The sequence below is a fragment of the Helianthus annuus genome, chromosome 4, assembly GCF_002127325.2.
Source record: "Helianthus annuus cultivar XRQ/B chromosome 4, HanXRQr2.0-SUNRISE, whole genome shotgun sequence".
Taxonomy (NCBI): Eukaryota; Viridiplantae; Streptophyta; class Magnoliopsida; order Asterales; family Asteraceae; genus Helianthus; species Helianthus annuus.
The window spans coordinates 109,386,494-109,408,587 of record NC_035436.2 but is presented as its reverse complement, the minus strand read 5'-3'; positions in this window follow the sequence as shown (position 1 = coordinate 109,408,587).

The following is a 22,094-nucleotide window of genomic DNA, read 5'->3' as shown; positions in this document are numbered from 1 at the left end:
AAATACTTGATAAACCTCCTGTAGTAACCTACCAAACCTAAGAATTGGCGAATTTCCGTTGGTGTGCGAGGTGCAGGCCAGTTCTTAATCGAGTCTACCATGGATGGATCAACATGAATCCCATCCTTGATTACCACGTGGCCTAGAAGGTGAACCTTGGGAAGCCAAAAGTCACATTTCGAAAACTTAGCGTACAACTGTTCTGTTCTGAGGATTTCCAAAATAAGCCGTAGATGACGCTCGTGTTCCTCCTGACTCTTAGAGTAGATCAGGATGTCGTCGATGAAAACAATAACGAACTTGTTAGTGCACGGAATGTCTGTTGACTTCGTCTACATCAAGTCTTAGGTCAAGATAGGTCAACATAGGGTCTGGAATGTCAAAATTAGGTTTTATGTTGATAGATTCGCTATTATGTACATGTTTATAGTACGTCCGCTCATAGGGTCTTGAATAGGTTCGCTTATAGTGTCAACAGGTAAGGTTCGCTTATGTGGCGTTGTAGTAGGTCCGCTCATATGGCAGTCCATATAAGCGAACCACTCACTCCTATATATACCTGTTCACTTGTGTTCATTAGAGCGGACCTAGACCATTGCTTGTGGAACGAAACTCTGTCAAATTGTAATCAGAAAGCAATAAAAGAGAAGAAATTAGAAAGGAATAGCTGTTGTAACTTCATTTATGTTGATTCCGCCTTCGTACGTGAAGATGAACTGTCTCGGCTGACTTTTCAGGGTCGGAACACGGTCCAACAAGTGGTATCAGAGCTCAGGACGAGGACCTCATACTACTACAGCTTGATTCTACCGAATTCTCTGATTTCTGCTCACTTTCTCTCATACTTTTTCGATTTATAGTGATTCCTACGGTTGAAATTGTCTGAAAAAGGAGTATAACGTGTAATACATACTAATAACAAACCCTAGAAAGTTTTAGGTTAAAACTTGGATTAAAAATGGTTAAAATTGGGTAAAAACCTTGGTTTGCTTTTTCGAACATCAAGAGGTTCGCTTTTTGGACAAAAATTGATAGATCCGCTCGTAATTCACATTAGGTTCGTTCGAAATAACCAATCAGGTTCGCTCATTCAGACAGTTTTACTGATAGTTTCGCTCGAACGGACGCATATAGGTCCGCTCGAACATACATTGCTGGTCCGCTTATCTGTTCAAGTACAGATTCGCTCATACGGTCCGCTTATACAAACAGTTTCTGGTCCGCTCGAACGGACATTTGCTGGTTCGCTCGAACGTACATTACCTGGTCCGCTCGAACTAATATTGTCTGGTTCGCTTATTTGGTTCGCTCGAACAGATTCGCTTATCTGATCAATACAGATTCGCTTATCTGTCAATCACACAAATAGATCCGCTTTTCTGTCTCTGTTTTTCAAAATCTTCAAAAATTTTTCTAAGTGATTGGCTGAATCTTGCAGGTAATTCACGAACATAAGTTCATGGCGAATAACGGTGAACCTATTCCATGGAAAGATGATCGTACTTAAGAGCAGAAGTATTGTTATCGGAAAATGCTTGCCGAATACAAAATCCTTAGAATTTCTCGTATCTATCTGGACGCTAGGAGAGCGGGAAGATGGGATCTGAAAAGGGAGTGTTATCTGGATGAGTACGGAAATATTGCGATTGATGACAGCACGCTTGATATGGAAGCCATCATCAAGGAATACAAAGAAGAAGATGAGTATTGGCAGCACAAATGGTGGGGAACTCCAACTGAGAAAATGATACAAGAAGAGAAAGAGAAAAAGGAGAAAGAAGAGAAAAAGAAGAAAGAGAAGAAAGAAAAAGAAGAGAAAAAGATGAATGAAAAATGCTCGAAATGTGAAAAATCAGAAGCAGACAGTGAAACTCTTGAAGGATGTGGAGAGTTTGACATTGGAAAACGATACTCTGAAGATCAAGAAGAAGGATGATAATGAACGGATTTTGGAGTTATGCTTGAAGTATGAAAAGCTAAAATCTGAGCATGATAAACTGTTGAATGACTTAAACAGTTTGACATCAGAAAACAAAATTTTGAAAGAAAATGAAAAAGTTTTTGAAAACAAAAGAAAATCTTCAGAAGACGAAGATTTCTGGATAAAATTGGAAAACAGAAATCCGAAAGAAAATGAAACAAGATTTCAAGAACAGTTAAATGGTTTGGAAAATGAAAAATCTGTTCTTGAAAATCTTAAAATTGAAAATGAAAATTCAATCAAGTTCTATCTTGAAAGAATCTCTCAGCTTGAAAAAGAAGCTGAGAATTCAAGAAACAAGATTGATGAACTTAAAAAGAAATTGAAAGGTTTTGTGACTGCATCAGATAGTTTGAATTTTCCCTGTCCAAAACCGATCAATTCTGTTCCAATAAGTGACAATGTCACAAATTTTGACAAAGTCAAAATTGAAGATTGTGATGACAAATCTGATGATGAAAAAGAAAAGAAAAGAAAAATATTTTTAGATTTACAAGAAAAATTTCAAAATACTATTTTGCAATCTACTGAAATAGGTGAATGCTCAAATCAAAAACTTGTTAAGAAGAATGCAGAACAGAAACAAAAAGATAAAAATTTGAAAAATGTTCAAAAAGATAATAAAAGCTCATCAGATCGGTCATCCAATCAGTATAAAAAACACAAAAATTTAAAAATGAAAACTCAAAAATAGTTGGTAATAAGTGGTGCAGGTTTGACCATAGTGCTACAAAGCCAAATCCAGCTTTTCGGAGGAGTAATGACTACCACAAAGCCAGACAATGCTATGATCTGAGCGTTTGGTGTGATGGTGGTACATGGTACGATAACAGAGTGTGTTACCGATGCGGTTATCAAGGACACATCGCTGTTAACTGCCAAAGATGGAATTATGAGACGAGAAGATGCTTTAATTGTCAAATCAGAGGCCACATTGCTAGAGATTGCCCAAGGAGATCGATGGGAAGATCGAGGGTTGAATCTCAAATAACGGCAAAGAAACCAGTCAACGTCAAGCCCAAAGAACAGAAGGTTCAAGAACCTAAAGTTCAGGAAACAAAAGTAGAACTTTCTCAGGGGCAAAAAGACAGACTGCGAAAGAACAGGAAGAAGGCCAGAGAATATCTGGAAAGGATTTTGTCCTCGGATACAACAAGAAAATCAGAAAAGAGTTCTGATAATCCAGTTTGCTCATCAAAGACTGACAAATCAAGCAAACTGAGTTCATCAGATACAAATCTGAGGACAGACAGGTTAAATAAGAAAGAAAAAGTTCCTGGCAAGGAATTTGTTTCTTCGGAAACAAAGGAGCCACGTGTTGGTGATGAATCTGACTCATCAAAGTCAGACAAGCCACATTCAGGCAATGATTCTGGTGTGTTGAAACCAGAAGAGCCAGTTGTTGAGGTAAAAACTGTCAAACCCAAGGCTGGTCAGGCTTGGGTGAATCTGTTTAAATGAAAATCCTGACTTGCCGGATTTCCCAGGTTGGTAAGTGTGGAACAGGTATCGGCATCTTTCTTGAGAAATTCACTGGTTGGTAATTGTGATATTTCGAATTACTAAAGACTAATCAAGGACATTAAATTGTACTTAATTTATCTTTCCGACAAGTGATTAAAGGAAAACAATGTGATGAAAGAACCCCGAATTTGTGAAATGACATACAAAACTAATTTTCCGGAAAAACCATTTTGATTAAAACAAACTTAAGTGTTTTGAAATCTAAATGGGAAAATAGTTTGTTGTCAGGGGGAGTTCTGACTGTTTATGCCAAATGAATGGCGAATTGAAGTAATTCGATACCAGTTTGTCATTTTATTTGTACAGTTTTCAAATTTTCCTTGAAAATCAAAATTGAAACATATTTTGATTTTAGGGGGAGAAAAATTTAAAAAAAAATTTAGAAAATTTGAAAATACCAAAAACATTGAAAAATCAAAAATGAGTTTTGTTGAAAAAAAAGAGGAAATGATAGTACATCAGTGGACTATCACAGCACGCTAAAGAAATGAAATGTCAAATGTGATAAACGGTCTCACTGATGATGTGTCGATAGGTTTTTACACATTTAGTAGATTTATTCGGGATATAAACCTAAAATTTCAAACTTGCGAAATTCGTGGGGAACACTACTTGGATATATAGGTAACCCCTGAAATCTCGTTTGAAAGGTCTCTTATTCTGATATACTAGGTTTTTATACTCAATGATGTCTGGGGTATTATTCCGGGACTTCTGCTGAATGGAAGTTCTGACCTAGTCCTTGAATAATGCTTTGCCTCAAATGCTTGAAACATAGCATAAAGCCCTCAGCTGATTAGACAATAAAATTGATAATCATCTGTTGTAGCTGAAAAGATCCTCTAAAGGGGACATACTGTAAAGTCGAAACTGATATCTCTCTGCGCATATGGAAGTATCGACCTGAGATCCCTCAGTTCTCGCATTTAACCCCTAATTTATGAATAGATATCATTGTAGTATAGTTACCTGTAAGACTGAATATTGGGATTCTGGATACGGGAGTATATTCAAGAGGTGGGACACATGAATTGAGCTAATTTCATAAAACATCTAAATCGTATCCTGAATAGATTGAAAATTGTGTGAAAATTTAAGAGGACAACTATATCGACAATCGACGTGAATCGTTTAGAACTTAAAATGATTAAAGCTTAACGGTGCTAGTGATTTGTCTCATGAACTGATATGATCCTCTTTCACAAACTCACAAAAATATTATCTGTATATATTTGTTTACTGCTTTTCATTCAAAAACAAAAATCCAAAAAGATTTTCGACAACTGATGTTGAAGAGCTGATATTCAAAATTCGAGTGCTAAACATGATGAACAGGATTGGGAAATTGTGTCGAAAATTCCTTGAATGTCATATATATAAATTTAATTGAAAGATTGTGGGTTGAGCTAATCAAGGTCATTCATTTGAACTTAATGTAACTAATATGTTTGTTGAAAATGATGTCTACCTGTAAGTTTACTAAATTCAATTGTCATAAATTTGTGAAACTTATGTTGAGGTAGAGAATGTGCAGGATAAACAGGTTTGGACTTCATTATTTACAACGGAAGCTAACTGTCAAAGTTTGAACCAGATATCTTAGATTCTAGCATATTGAGAGGGGGAGTCAATGAAAGGGGGAGTCTGGATCAACAGTAAAAAGGGAAGATGGAAGTTAGAGTTAGTTGTGATTCTAAAACCTGTGAAGTATGTTTTAGATAAGAAGACAAAGAGTTGAAGATAGACCAAGACTGAAGACTGAAGACTCAGGAGCTAAAGACTGCTGAAGACTACGTCAACATCCAAGGGGGAGTCTGTTAGTACACGGAATGTCTGTTGACTTCGTCTACATCAAGTCTTAGGTCAAGATAGGTCAACATAGGGTCTGGAATGTCAAAATTAGGTTTTATGTTGATAGGTTCGCTTTTATGTACACGTTTATAGTAGGTCCGCTCATAGGGTCTTGAATAGGTTCGCTTATAGTGTCAACATGTAAGGTTCGCTTATGTGGCATTGTAGTAGGTCCGCTCATATGGCAGTCCATATGAGCGAACCACTCACTCCTATATATACCTGTTCACTTATGTTCATTAGAGCGGACCTAGACCATTGCTTGTGGAACGGAACTCTGTCAAATTGTAATCAGAAAGCAATAAAAGAGAAGAAATTAGAAAGGAATAGCTGTTGTAACTTGATTTACGTTGACTCCGCCTTCGTACGTGAAGATGAACTGTCTCGGCTGACTTTTCAGGGTCGGAACACGGTCCAACAGAACTTATCCAAGTAAGGTTTGCACACTCTGTTCATAAGATTCATGAAGACTGCAGGCGCGTTCGTCAACCCAAAAGGCATAACCAGGAACTCGTAATGCCCATAGCGAGTCCTGAATGCTGTCTTAGAGACATTCTCGTCTCGAACCCTTAGTTGATGGTGTCACACCCCTTTTTGCGGCGAAAGCACGAGGTGTGATCGTGATACGTTCTCATTGCATACGAAAGGTAAACATACTATATGCTCAAAAATAACTTCAAACATTACATTACCGAAAACATAAGTCAAGTGTTTACAACACGTGATAGCATATTGTCTTAAAAGTTACAACATTATTTAGCGAAAATAAAACATAGCGACATCCACGAGCATAAGTAAGACCACGCGCACATCCATCCTAGTTACCTGAAATACATGTGAGTTTTGGAAAAACGTCAACATAATGTTGGTGTGAATTCATGCAGTTTTTGTATTTCACGTTTGTATACTTCGTATGAAAACATAGGTTGTGTTATGTAAAAATCAAGTTTTCATATATAAAACAAGTATTCATGTGTACACCACGTACTTATGTATAAGTCACGTTTCTCTTGAGTACCCACGTACTCAAGTATAATTCCTGTTTTCTTGAATACCCCACGTACGTTCAATTCAAGTTTTGGTATGGTATGAATCTTTATGTTTACAAAGTATTCTTGTAAGTATTAGGATTGTTAATGGGTTGCAAGGCCATTAACATGTGACACGACATAGGAAGTCACCAAACCTTAGGCATTTTTCTATGTGGTATATTCTGAGACACAAAAGCACTACTCGGTACTCGTTCTCACCGAGAGTATGGCTGCCCGACACCCATTAGATCTAACCTTTTATTCTGCGGTCCAGGTATATTGTTGATTAATGGTGCTTATTTACCCTATTCGTGACACGATTTCTCGTATCATTTCTCATAACGCACTATACTTGGTTCTCGTTCTCACCAAGTGCGCTTCTTGTATTCTTATATAACATCACACTTGGTACTCGTTCTCACCAAGTGTGCTTCTTGTTATCATAGCATTTGTTAAACATAATAATATTTGTAACATGTATTTCACCCCCGAAGTTATAAAACTGAAAACAGTTAAGAGAAAAGGGGGAGCATGAACTCACAACTTTGCGTTCATGTGTGTCGTAAACTTCACCGGATTTGCTTAATTAACGTCGTGACCTATACGCGTTTTCTTAACGTTAGTCACTAGACTTGCGTCGCACAAGTACAGTCACTCGCTTTTGTATTCGTATTGTTGTGTTAAAAATATTTTATATTTTTAACTAAGTATCTTACTTATATTATCTTCTCAAAAATTAATATAAGTATCTCGTGTTTTGCACTTTGCACCTGAATTATGTATCTTGTATATTGTAAGTGTATTTTTTTATGTTTATACTCCTCATGAGTATTTGGTGTATTTTTAAGTCTTAATACACTAGCACGTATAACACATACTATATACACTTAGCACAAAAGTTGGTGATCAAATAATATATATTCTAAATATATATTTAACAAGTTTCGTTTACGAAAACCCACCTCCGACACTTGGAAATTTTGTAACAAAATCATGGAGAAATTTATTTGGAAAAGCAAGTTAAAATATATTCATAACACTTGTCGTAAAAATATTTCCAAGTGTTATATTTCTAGAAAAATTTCGCCAGAGTTTCCTCTGTAACTGGAGGTGGCCACGCTTTCTAGCATATCATTTTGTTTTCAAAATTTAATCAATAATTTTCCCAACATCAACAAACAATATTTCAACATCAACTAGTCAAAAATATACATAAATCGCAAACATATGAACTTGTGGGTTATGTAAAAGTGTGTAGTAACTTTCCATTATTTTTAGTAGATCATTCCATCTTTATAAATAAAGTCGGTTCCTTGTAATCTTTATTCTTGAAGAAAATACATTTTTACAACTTCTAGGTCAAATATTAAAAAAATAATTCTTTGTTAACACCCTCGTTACACAAGTGTCTACACACTTGTTTGTTCATAAAAACACCTTTTGCTTATGAAAGATCCGGCCTTAAAACATGATTTCATCATACACTTGGTTCTTCGAAAATACCACTTGTAGATCTTTAGATCTACTAGTTTAGAACTTCATTTTACAAGAAAAATTACTTTTACACAAGTTCATGTTATTATGTAGTAGTGTTCATCATCTAGTCCTTTTCATACTTTAACATACACTAGTTCATGTTCTATGAACATGACCTAGCCGGGTTAGATGACGATCCGAACTACTACTAGCATCAAACAACACAAAATAATCATAAGAAAACAAGTTTAACAAGTTTTACACAATTACTTTCCTTTTATCCATTAAGTTCATCATTTTACAAGACTTTTAGTTTGAGATCTTTAGTGTTCATGATTTTTATCCGTTAAATCTCTTATTAACCATTTTAGACAAGATCAAGAGAGTGTTTAGAATCACTTACAACTAGCACAAGGCTAGGGAAGAAAAATGATGAAAGTCGAGTGGGTAAAAGCAAACGGTAGAGGTTCTTCAACTTCCGAAAGCTCCTAGCTTCACTATGCGCCTTCTAACACACTTGTGTAAGCTTAGAATGTACAAGGCTTGATCGAAAATGGTGAGTGTATGGGGGTTTGGGTTCGGCCGAGAGCTCCCAAGGGGAGTAGAGGATTTGTGTGTTTTGCTTGTGTGTGTAAGAATGAAGGATTAGGACCATAAGATTTGTTTTATAACCATCTTTCCTCAATATCTCCTGGATAATATGTTCATGCTTTAGAGACAAGAATAAATAAAATATGAAGTTGAAATCCGTTGTGGGATTTTGGTCTCCCAATCGACCAACATGTGGGGGGGGGGGTTAAGTGAAACATTTCTAACTACTTGTTAGTGATTAGTTGGAAAGCAAAGGTCTAGTTAGGGCCTTATGGTATATTATTAAATATATAGTGTGTTAGGGTGTTCGGGGACCCTAACTAGCTTAGAAAAATAAAAACATTGCTTCTAGCATTATTTTGGTGTTCCAGGTATTGACCGGTTGTTCGGTTAGATACCGATTCATTAAAGTGCTAAGTTGCACCGTTTAGTGTCTATTAAGTACCTTTTTGTATCCTTTCAGTTCCCAACACTTAGGGAAGTATTCTGGATGATAAAACAACATTTCTGCATAATATTCATATGTCTAAAAGCTGTTTAGAGTTGAATTTTACTAAAATTCTGCACTTAAAGTGCGTTTCGGGTGCTTTTTAGTGCTTATTTTTGCTTCCGGAGAGTATATATATTAAACCCGTGTATGTACTCTTGGGTTTTAATGTATTTTTGTTGTTGGACCTACACCTAGAGTTGACTTTCCAGTCAGTAACCTCGATGGGTTCTGTAAATCGGAGGGCATCGTCAATATGCACTTCATCCGCAAGGATGATCACGTTTTCTTGTGTTGGACTCTTCTTGAGGTTGGACACATGAAACGTATTATGTACTCCATTAAGTTCTTCCGATAACTCCAACTTGTACGCCACGGTACCAATTCTTTCCAAGATTCTGAATGGTCCAATGTATCGTGGATTCAGCTTCCCACGCTTACCGAATCTCACTACGCCCTTCCAGGGTGAGACTTTCAACAACACTTTATCTCCCACCTCGAATTCTAATGGTTTACGTCTTTGATCAGCGTAGCTCTTCTGTCGATCTCGAGCCGCCTTGATGCGTTCTCGGATCTGCGCAATCTTGTCAGTTGTCTCTTGTACAAGTTCAGGACCAACCATACGTTTATCTCCGGCGTCTGCCCAACATAAGGGTGATTGACACTTGCGGCCATACAGAGCTTCGAACGGTGCAGCCTTGATGCTTGTATGATAACTATTATTGTAAGAAAACTCAACTAAAGGTAGGTGAGCATCCCAGTTGCCGCCTAAGTCCATGACGCATGCGCGAAGCATATCTTCTAACGTTTGTATAATCCGTTCGCTCTGGCCGTCTGTTTGTGGATGGAATGTCGTGCTTAGATCCAATTGAGATCCAAAGGCTTCCTGAAAGGATCGCCAGATTCTTGAGACAAAGCGTCCATCTCTGTCTGAAATAATTGAGATAGGCACTCCACGACGCGTTACAATCTCTTTTAGGTATATCTCAGCAAGCTTTCCAGTACTATCCTTTTCTCGGATTGGTAGGAAATGTGCGGACTTCGTTAGACGAACAACTATTACCCAAATCATGTCGTGCCCTTTAGGGGTCCTGGGTAATTTCGTTGTGAAGTCCATAGATATTTGCTCCCACTTCCACATGGGGATCTCTTGTTGTTGTAGTAGGCCAGACGATTTCTGATATTCAGCCTTAACCTTAGCACAGTTTAGGCATTTTCCAGCATGAACAGCAACATTGCTTTTGAGTCTTGGCCACCAATAGTATTCTCTTAAGTCTTGATATATCTTGTCCGATCCTGGATGGATTGAGTATCTTGATTTATGCGCTTCATCAAGGATGACTTCTCGTAGGCCACCATAGAGCGGAACCCAAATATGCTTCTTAAAGTATAAGGCTCACTCTTCATTTGGCGCCATGTACTTCAATGCACCCCGGAGGTATTCAGCTTTACGGTTTTCCATCTTAAGGGCTTCTTGTTGTGCATCACGAATGCGTGCAGTGAGGTTCGTTCGATTAGTCATTTCCAGTACTCGAACCCTTAGGGTCTTAACCCTTTCTTTTCGACTTAATGCATCCGCTACAACGTTTGCCTTTCCAGGGTGGTACTTAATCTCACAGTCATAATCATTTAGCAGCTCGACCCATCGCCGCTGTCGCATGTTCAGTTCCTTCTGATCAAGTATGTGTTGCAGGCTTTTGTGATCTGTGAAGATTGTACATCGAGTACCATATAGATAATGTCGCCAGATCTTCAAGGCGAATACTACCGCACCCAGCTCCAGGTCATGGGTGGTATAGTTTCTTTCGTGCACCTTCAATTGCCTTGAAGCGTAAGCGATGACTTTCTGGCGTTGCATGAGCACGCATCCCAAACCTTGTCGTGAAGCGTTGTAGTATACCACGAAGTCTTCCGTGCCTTCGGGCAGTGACAGTATTGGTGCATCGCATAGCTTGTTTTTGAGTAGCTGAAAGGCTTCTTCCTGTTTAACACCCCAGTCGTACTTCTTGTCTTTCTGCGTAGGAGTCGTTAATAGCCCGCTAAGCCCAAAAATTGTCGGTAATAGCCCGCTAAGCCCAAAAATTGCCGAACTTCAGTCGGGGTTTTGGGAGCTTCCCAATTCTTTATGGCTTCAATCTTGGACGGGTCTACGTGAATGCCCTTCTCATTCACCACGTGACCAAGAAATTGTACTTCGTGAATCCAGAATTCACACTTTGAGAACTTTGCATACAGTTTCTCTTTCTTCAGTAGTTCCAGTATGGTCTGAGGTGTTGCTCGTGTTCTTCTTTCGTCCGTGAGTATATCAGGATATCATCGATAAATACAATCACGAATTTATTGAGATATGGTTTGCATACGTGGTTCATCAGATCCATAAAGACCGCTGGAGCGTTCGTCAATCCGAATGGCATCACAAGAAACTCGTAATGCCCATAGCGTGTTCTGAATGCAGTCTTTGGTACGCTTTCTTCTTGTATCCTTAACTGATGATATACAGATCGAAGGTCGATCTTGGAATAGTAGCTTGATTCTTGCAACTGATCAAATAAGTCATCAATCCTCGGTAGTGGGTACCGATTCTTGATTGTGAGTTTGTTCAGTTCTCTGTAACCGATACACATTCGCAGAGTTCCATCCTTTTTCTTCACGAACAATATTGGAGCTCCCCAGGGCGAGAAGCTTGGCCTTATGAATCCTTTATCCAATAACTCCTGGAGTTGTGTAGATAATTCTTGCATCTCGGATAGAGTAAGCCGATAGGGTGCCTTGGCTACAGGAGCGGCTCCTGGGACCAAGTCTATACGGAATTCGACTTGTCTTTGCGGAGGTAGTCCTGGCAGATCTTCAGGAAAGACATCAGGAAATTCCTTCACCACAAGAATATCTTTGAGTTTCGGCTCCTCAGCCTTCTTATCTACAACGTGTGCTAGGAAGGCAACACATCCTTTCCTTAAGCACTTCTGTGCCTTCATGCAACTGATGATTCGAAGAGGCGCGTCTCGTTTTTCTCCCTGCACGAAGAGAGTTTCATCATTCGCTAAAGGGATGCGAATGATTTTCTCATGACAAATAACTTCAGCTTTGTTCTTGGACAACCAGTCCATTCCGACCACTACATCGAAGTTACCCAATTGGATAGGTAAGAGGTCGATGCTAAACCTTTGTTCACCAAGTTCTAGTGTGCATCCTCTAACAACTTCGCTCGACTCAACAAGTTAACCATTGGCTAATTCTATGGAGTATGGAATATCCAATCTACTAGACTCTATCCCAAGCGTACGTTTAAATTCCACATACGTGAAACTATAATCGGCACCAGTGTCAAATAACATGGATGCAAAGTGATTGTTAACGAGAAACGTACCGGTGACCACGTTTGGGTCCTCGCGTGCGTCCTTTGCTCCAATCACAAATGCTCGAGCCTGAGCATTGTCTTTCTTTGGGCAGTCTTTCATGAAATGATCATTGCTTCCACAACAGAAGCATCCTTGGTTCCGCCCCTTCCCGTTACCGTTCTTGTTACCAGCACCGTTTCCATTTCGATTCTTTCCCTTACCCCAACAGTCTTCCGTTTGATGACCCAATCTACCACATTTGTCACACCTTGGAATGCGACAAGCTCCATCATGATGATACTTACATTTTTGGCACTTAGGCATGGTGCCTTGGTATCCTTTGAGTGCAGTATTTGCCTCCTTAGGGGGGTTGGTTTCACGTTTCTTGTTGGAACCCTTGTTGTTGCGAGTTGCTTGATTCAGGTTTGCATGTTTCCTTTTCTTGTCCGCAGACGACTCAGCATGCGTCTCGGTGTTTTCTGTTGGGTTCAGTGATTGCTTCTGCATGCGAACACAGTCTTCAGTAAGGCTGACAGCCAGAGTTACAGCCTCAGTGATTGTTTGGGGTTTCGCTGAAGTCACCATGCCGCGAAATTCCGGGGCCAGTCCCCAAATATAGCGTTCGACGCGCTTGAATTCTGGAGTCACCATGTAAGGAATCACCCTAGACAAATCATGGAACCTTCGAGTATACCCCGTGATGTCTGCATCTACCATATTCAAGTGCCAGAACTCCGTCTCCAGCCTTTGGAGTTCGGCACGAGAGCAGTACTTTTCTCTCATCTTCTCTTTCAATTCATCACAAGTCATGCCATACGCGGCATCATCACCTAGCGTTTGAACTTGCAAATTCCACCATGTCAGTGCTTCATCGACAAACAGCCCAGTAGCAAAGGTGACTTGTTGATCCGCGGTACACTTGCTCGTGCGGATTGTGGCTTCAGTCTTTTCCGTCCAACGCACAAATGCTACTGCTCCTCCAGTGCCATCGTAGTTCATCGGTTTGCAGTCGAGGAACTGCTTGAAGGCGCAGCATGTAATTAACCCAACCAATTCACATATGAGCAATCGAAGAAATAATGAAACAAAGACCGTTCATAAATTTCTCCATGCTTAGAAAATTGTCTTAAGGTTACCTTGAGCTGCGTTTCCTCCAGACGAATCTCCATGTCCGTTACGTCTAGCATTGCTTGGTCCTCCACTGTCTTGAGTACGGTTCGCCTCGTACTAGGCGATAGCAGCAGAGATCCTTTCTTCCAGTAGAGCGTTCAGCTCTTCAGCAGTTTTCGGCAGTGGGGGAGGAGGAGGTTGATCTCGAGCGTTCACAGCTCTTCTTGGTGCCATGTTCTGAAGGAACACAACACAATAGGGTTAGACATTTGTTTAATATCGTCATACGAGACAGTAGTAGTATATGTATACGCAGGCATATACCACATAAGTGACATCAAACAACCCGCGCAATACATGAATCAATTCATACATCAACAAACATGTATAATTAGGTAAACACCTTACTTTACATTGGCGGTTCTTGTCTTTATACCCTAAGTCATTACTCCAAAGAGTGTACGTTTGACCTTTTTCTTTCACTGAGGGAATGTATACGCGACAAGACTTGCTGTGGTTTCTGTGCACTGAGTTCCATAATTATGTATGCATCCATAATTACGTAACTCCTTGCACAGTCCACACAGTTCGTTTCATCCTCGTATTTCTTCCTTCAGTTAGGCCATTGTTTTCAGGTAATGTCATGTATACTAGTGGTATTCTACATCTAGTACATGTATATGCTAATTATCTCACATAATTGTAAGTAATCCTTCATCATAGAAAAGTGCTACCCCAGTGCACCCTAAGTCACGTAGTATCTTTTCTAGACTCATGTAAACAGTTTTAGGCAATGGATGTCGCGGGAAGTTTTATGCAATGAAAACTCTTTGAAAAATCATTTTCGTGAAAGGATCCTAGAGATTGTAGTCTAGACTCGAGAAGGAATCCTGGTTCACTACAATCGCAGCTCTGATACCAATCTGTCACACCCCTTTCTGCGGCGGAAGCACGAGGTGTGATCATGAAAGGTTCTCATTGCATACGAAAGGTAAACATACTATATGCTCAAAAATAACTTCAAACATTACATTACCGAAAACATAAGTCAAGTGTTTACAACACGTGATAGCATATTGTCTTAAAAGTTACAACTTTATTTAGCAAAAATAAAACATAGCGACATCCACGAGCATAAGTAAGACCACGCACACATCCATCCTAGTTACCTGAAATACATGTGAGTTTTGGAAAAACGTCAACATAATGTTGGTGTGAATTCATGCAGTTTTTGTATTTCACATTTGTATACTTTGTATGAAAACATAGTTTGTGTTATGTAAAAATCAAGTTTTCATATATAAAACAAGTATTCATGTGTACACCACGTACTTATGTATAAGTCACGTTTCTCTTGAGTACCCCACGTACTCAAGTATAATTCCCGTTTTCTTGAATACCCCACATACTCAAGTTCAATTAAAGTTTTGGTATGGTATGAATCTTTATGTTTACAAAGTATTCTTGTAAGTATTAGGATTGTTAATGGGTTGCAAGGCCATTAACATGTGACACGACATAGGAAGTCACCAAACCTTAGGCATTTTTCTATTTGGCATATTCTGATACACAAAAGCACTACTCGGTACTCGTTCTCACCGAGAGTGTGGCTGCCCGACACCCGTTAGATCTAACCTTTTGTTCTGCGGTCCAGGTATATTGTTGATTAATGGTGCTTATTTACCCTATTCGTGACACGATTTCTCGTATCATTTCTCATAACGCACTATACTTGGTTCTCGTTCTCACCAAGTGCGCTTCTTGTATTCTTATATCACATCACACTTGGTACTCGTTCTCACCAAGTGTGCTTCTTGTTATCATACCATTTGTTAAACATAATAATATTTGTAACATGTATTTCACCCCCGAAGTTATAAAACTGAAAATAGTTAAGAGAAAAGGGGGAGCATGAACTCACAACTTTGCGTTCCTGTGCGTCGTAAACTTCACTGGATTTGCTTAATTAACGTCGTGACCTATACGCGTTTTCTTAACGTTAGTCACTAGACTTGCGTCGCATAAGTACAGTCACTCTCTTTTGTATTCCTATTGTTGTGTTAAAAATATTTTATATTTTTAACTAAGTATCTTACTTATATTATCTTATTAAAAATTAATATAAGTATCTCGTGTTTTGCACTTTGCACCCGAATTATGTATCATGTATATTGTATGTGTATTTTTTTTTATGTTTATACTCCTCATGAGTATTTGGTGTATTTTTAAGTCTTAATACACTAGCACGTATAACACATACTATATACACTTAGCACAAAAGTTGGTGATCAAATAATATATATTCTAAATATATATTTAACAAGTTTTGTTTACGAATACCCACCTCCGACACTTGGAAATTTTGTAACAAAATCATGGCGAAATTTATTTGGAAAAGCAAGTTAAAATATATTCATAACACTTGTCGTAAAAATATTTCCAAGTGTTATATTTCTGGAAAAATTTCGCCAGAGTTTCCTCTGTAACTGGAGGTGGCCACGCTTTCTAGCATATCATTTTCTTTTCAAAATTTAATCAATAATTTTCCCAACATCAACAACAATATTTCAACATCAACTAGTCAAAAATATACATAAGTCGCAAACATATGAACTTGTGGGTTATGTAAAAGTGTGTAGTAACTTTCCATTATTTTTAGTAGATTTTTCCATCTTTATAAATAAAGTCGGTTCCTTGTGATCTTTATTCTTGAAGAAAATACATTTTTACAACTTCTAGGTTAAATATTACAAAAATAATTCTTTGTTAAAACCCTCGTTACACAAGTGTCTACACACTTGTTTGTTCACAAAAACACCTTTTGCTTATGAAAGATCCGGCCTTAAAACATGATTTCATCATACACTTGGTTCTTTGAAAATACCACTTGTAGATCTTTAGATCTACTAGTTTAGAACTTCATTTTACAAGAAAAATTACTTTTACACAAGTTCATGTTATTATGTAGTAGTGTTCATCATCTAGTCCTTTTCATACTTTAACATACACTTGTTCATGTTCTATGAACATGACCTAGCCGGGTTAGATGACGATCCGAACTACTACTAGCATCAAACAACACAAAATAATCATAACAAAACAAGTTTAACAAGTTTTACACCATTACTTTCCTTTTATCCATCAAGTTCATCATTTTACAAGACTTTTAGTTTGAGATCTTTAGTGTTCATCATTTTTATCCGTTAAATCTCTTATTAACCATTTTAGACAAGATCAAGAGAGTGTTTAGAATCACTTACAACTAGCACAAGGCTAGGGAAGAAAAATGATGAAAGTCGAGTGGGTAAAAGCAAACGGTAGAGGTTCTTCAACTTCCGAAAGCTCCTAGCTTTACTATGCGCCTTCTAACACACTTGTGCAAGCTTGGAATGTACAAGGCTTGATCGAAAATGGTGGGTGTATGGGTGTTTGGGTTTGGCCGAGAGCTCCCAAGGGGAGTAGAGGATTTGTGTGTTTTGCTTGTGTGTGTAAGAATGAAGGATTAGGATCATAAGATTTGTTTTATAACCATCTTTCCTCAATATCTCTTGGATAATATGTTCATGCTTTAGAGACAAGATTAAATAAAATATGAAGTTGAAATCCCTTGTGGGATTTTGGTCTCCCAACCGACCAACATGTGGGGGGGGGTTAAGTGAAACATTTCTAACTACTAGTTAGTGATTAGTTGGAAAGCAAAGGTCTAGTTAGTGCCTTATGGTATATTATTAAATATATAGTGTGTTAGGGTGTTCTAGCATTATTTTGGTGTTCCAGGTATTGACCGGTTGTTTGGTTAGATACCAATTCGTTAAAGTGCTAAGTTGCACCGTTTAGTGTCTATTAAGTACCCTTTTGTATCCTTTCAGTTCCCAACACTTAGGGTGTGACAACCCTCACCAAATCAGGTATCCGTACGACTTAATTAATATTTAATTACTGCTTAATTACTGTGCTTGCTTGAAATTATGGATAAACTGCTACCTGAATACTGATACATGAACATACTTGCATCATACTTTATTTGCTGTCACTCCATTATTTACATACAGGACTTTAGTGACAACCTTGATGCACAGAAGCACAGTAGCACAATGAACGGATAACCCAGTAAACATGCTGTTATAGCCAGCATCAGGCAGGCACTGCCTCTAAGGCCTGTATGAACCAGAGATAGTTTACTACACTAGTAGAAAGTGTAGGGATATGAGGGTTGTAGAACTGCGTCACTAGGTATAGGTTATAGTGACCGGATGTGCCTAAAACGTACTTTAAATAACAAATTCAGCACTTTAAATAAAAATTCAGCATTTAGCCAACTAATAAAGTGCCAAAACATGAGAAAAACATTACTAGACACTTTCCAAAGTGTCGGGAATAAGTTGTGTCACTTAAAATAGTATTTACGACACTTTAAAGCTTTGTTAAGCACTTTAACGGATCACTATCCAACCGAACAACCGGACTATACCTGGAACATAAAAATATTGCTATCAATACTGTTTATCTTTTTCTGAGCCAGTTAGGGTCCCCGAATACCCTAACACCCGTTACAATTTACTACACGCTAGTAACCGGATTAACCTCCAACTTAACATAACTATATCCTAACTACCTAGTTGGAAATGAACCATAAACCCCCCCCCCCCAACGAGTTCGGTTCCCCAAGGGAACAAATACTTACAACTTTTGAATATTATAATCTTATATGTCTAATATCATCTAGACACCAAATCCTTTGGATAATTAGAAAGACTTTGTCTATAAGTATTAAGCTTATGTCCATCATAACATTCACAACGCATAACAAATTCACACTACTCTCTCCCTCTCTTAACACTCACGGCCGAGAACCACACACACCCATCCATCACCTTTCGATCTTGATCAAGCCATTCCATACATCTACAAGGGTTAAGGATCGCGTATAAGGAACCTCGGCGCACTAGGATTGCGAAGGACCTCACTACATTGCTTTTATCCACTCGATTTCCGACTAGTTTCTTCCCTAGCCTCGAGCTAGTAGTAAGTGACTCTAAACGCCTTCTTGATCTATTCTAGAGTGGTTAATATGAACTTTGTCGGTTAAAAATCATGAACCTACAAGATCACATACTAAAAGTTCACAAAAATGATAAACATGTTGGATAAAAGCTATGAAATTGTGTAAAACTTGTAAGACTTGTTTTGTTATGATTATTTAGTGTTGTTTCATGCTAGTGTTAGTTCGGATCGTCATCTAACCCGACTAAGTCATGTTCATGGAACATGACCTAGTGTATGTTATAGTGTGAAAAGTGGTTAGATGAAGACCACGACTACATATCAAACATGAACTTGTGTAAAGACAATCTTTCTTATGAAATAGACTTGTAAACTAGTAGATCCACGGATCTACAAATGGTATATTCAAAGGACCAAGCGTCAAAAGAAATCATATTTTCTAAACCAGGTTTTACATGAACAAGAGTGATTTTTGTAAACACACAAGTGTGTAGACACTTGTGTAACACAAAGTTTTGACAAAAAAACTATTTTTATAAATGTTGACAAGAAGTTGTGGAAATTTATTTTCTTTAAAAACGAGACTCTCAAGAAACCGAGTTGATTTATACAAAAATCCACTAAAAGTAATGGAAAGTTACTACCTATTTTGGATAAACCACAAGTTCATGTATTTTTGCGATTTATATCTATTTTGACTAGTTTGATGGTTTGAATATTGTTTATTGTTGATTGAGAAAATTGTTGATTTGAATTTTAAAATAAAATGATACGTTTGAAAGCGTGGCCACCTCCAGTTACAGGGGAAACTCTGGCGAAATTTTTCCAAAACCTAACACTTGGAAATATTTTCACCACAAGTGTTAAATATGTTTCTAACTTATTTGCAAAAATGTAAATTTCGCCACGATTTTATTTACAACATTTCTAAGTGTCGGAGCTGGGATTTTCACAAAATAAAACTTGATAAATATATATTTAGTATATATTTTACATAACAACACTTGTGAAATTTTTATGATTATTTTGTGAACTATACAAATATTATTTTTAGGGTAAAAATAATATTACCAAATATTAACGATTCCAAAATAATACGAACGCCTTCACAATAAATATTAAGTTACAACGGTATTATTAATACCACCCGACCTTTAAACGTAACTTACGCATTTTTGGAAAAATACTAGTGAACGCGTATTTTGACAAGAGTATTATTTTGAGGAAAAATTATATGTAACGAAATATAATATTTTTGGGAAAAATATTTATATTTTGGAGAAAGGATTAACATATATTTTTAAGTGAGACTTAATAATATATTTCGAAAATTCACAAACGCACATGTATTGAAGCCCCCATCCTTGGGAAGGAAAATATTTACCAAATATTTGCAAAGTGTAAACACGAAATAGTTGTCTAACTATTTCCCAAAGACATTAAACCTTAAGCTAAGGCACGGCCGTCCGTCTAATAGAAGTTAGTACGTGTAGGTCGTCGCACAGCAGATTAATCAGGAGATTTTCTTGATAGAGACGCACCATTGTGAGTTCATGTCCCCCTTTTCTCTTAACTGTTTTCAGTTTTCTAAAACTGCGGGGGTGAAATACATGTTACTATGATTACAAGTACTTTTTACATGGTATGGATAGCGTAAGGAGGGTTATTATTTAGATCATGTGAGTGGGTAGGCGCAACTTGAGGCCATTAATCCTCATAGTAGGACCGAGGGACAGTAGCGGTAGATCTATCTGGGTGTAGCGAGCCCAGCCCCAGGCCCATCATAACGGACCTCGGGGTGACTTTGTACCCAACGCAAAATCCGCTAGGTTTGATTCTTCCTACTTGCACTTCACACATATCAATGGCCTTGCAAACCATTGGTGATCTCTTTTTCCTTATTTGCTACATACCAGGATTTTATACATACAAAGGTTTTATTACTCACTTACACATGAACTCGCTCAACAATTTTTGTTGATTTTTCCAACTTACATGTATTTCAGGGAACTAAAGATCTGGCGCGGTATGCTACGTTTTCCCGCTACATAAGAGTTTCGAGGTCATCCAAGTTTAGGGGATGTGACTTTTACCTGGACGAGTCACAGTCCTTAAACTGCGTTTATTTCATGTTGGTGTTGTGTCTTTCAAACAATGTTTTTATGTTATCAGGTTGTAGTGTCCGTTGCATGAGTCAACGCCTTCAGACAATGTTGTGTTACTTATGTTTTAAAACTTAATTCAACGGATGATCTTGCATGGTTTTATGTTCATATAGCTTTGTTATGATTAAGCTATGGTATTAAGAAGTCACACCAAATTAACCACGCTTCCGCAAAGCCAGGGTGTGACAGCTTGGTATCAGAGCTCTGATCATAGCGAACTAGGATTCCTTCTCGAGTCTAGACTATGATCACTAGGGCTCTCACGAAAACATTTTTACACTGCATACCACTTAAGTCCAGATCCAAAACGTTTTTACAAACAAATGTTGAGCACATTTAATTTATTAGTTATAGGCTCAGTCTGGGAGGCTGAGGCTCAGTCTGGGAGACCGAGGTAGTTGGCTAGTGGGACTAGGAAGAGCAGTCTGAGAGGCTGGGAGAATTGGCTAGTGGGACTAGGAAGAGCAGCCTGAGAGGCTGGGAGAATTGGCTAGTGGGACTAGGAAGAGAAGTCTGGGAGGCTGGGAGGCTAGTGGGACTAGGAAAATCAGTCTGGGAGGCTGGGAGGCTAGTGGGACTAGGAGAACTATTTGATTGCTTAATTGGTGACTAATGTGCTTATCTGACTATATGATTGATTATTTGTGCATATTTGTGTTTGTGTTATAGACACCATGGATTCATCAGGCACTGGTGAGTCGGACACTACGGGTCCTATGCCCATCGTATCAGACGACCAAGAGTCATCGGAGCATAAGGTACACACTTCAGATGTTACCAACACGGATGAGGATGATTTTCAGCCCTTCGCGATACCCGATGTTGTCGCCGAGCCCGCTGATGGCCCTTTTGCCGGGGATTTGCCGCTCGTGGAGATCCCTGCCCCTATACCTCTTGCCGCTTACCCTGTTCTTGATATGCTCCTCGACGCTGACGCTGATGACGACGTCGATTTGTTTGATGACGAGCCCCTGGAGGATGATATTGAGGGCGACGCCCTTATAGATGACGGCGGTCTTTTGCTGCTCGCAGATGCTCCTGCTGAGGAGTCACCTGCTCATTCACCCGTCCCGGACTCTTCGAGTCTGTGGCCTCTGCACCATCACACACTCAGGGTGCGCAGCACTATTCTCATGCCTCAGATCCTGATAGGGCATCATCTGCTGCCCCTGCCCCGAGCTACACCTTTGATCACGACCTTGATGATTATTCTGACCCTGTCTTTCCACCTGGGTTTGATCCGGACCAAGACATTGAGTTTATACACCTGGATCAGCCTATGGAGGATCCGGTTGCCCCAGTTGGCCCTGTTGACCCTGCGTTTGCTGACCACGCAAATTTTGAGATGGCGTTTGATGACCCAGAGCCTGCCATGGCCCCCGAGCCGGTAGCCGCTCCTGACCCTGTGTTTGAGCATGACCCTATTCATGCTGGCGTACCCATTGTTGACCCTGTGATTGCTGATCTACCCGTTGATGATCACCCTGTTGATGCTCCACTATTGGAGGGTGATCATGTTGTTGTTGCTGCTCAGGT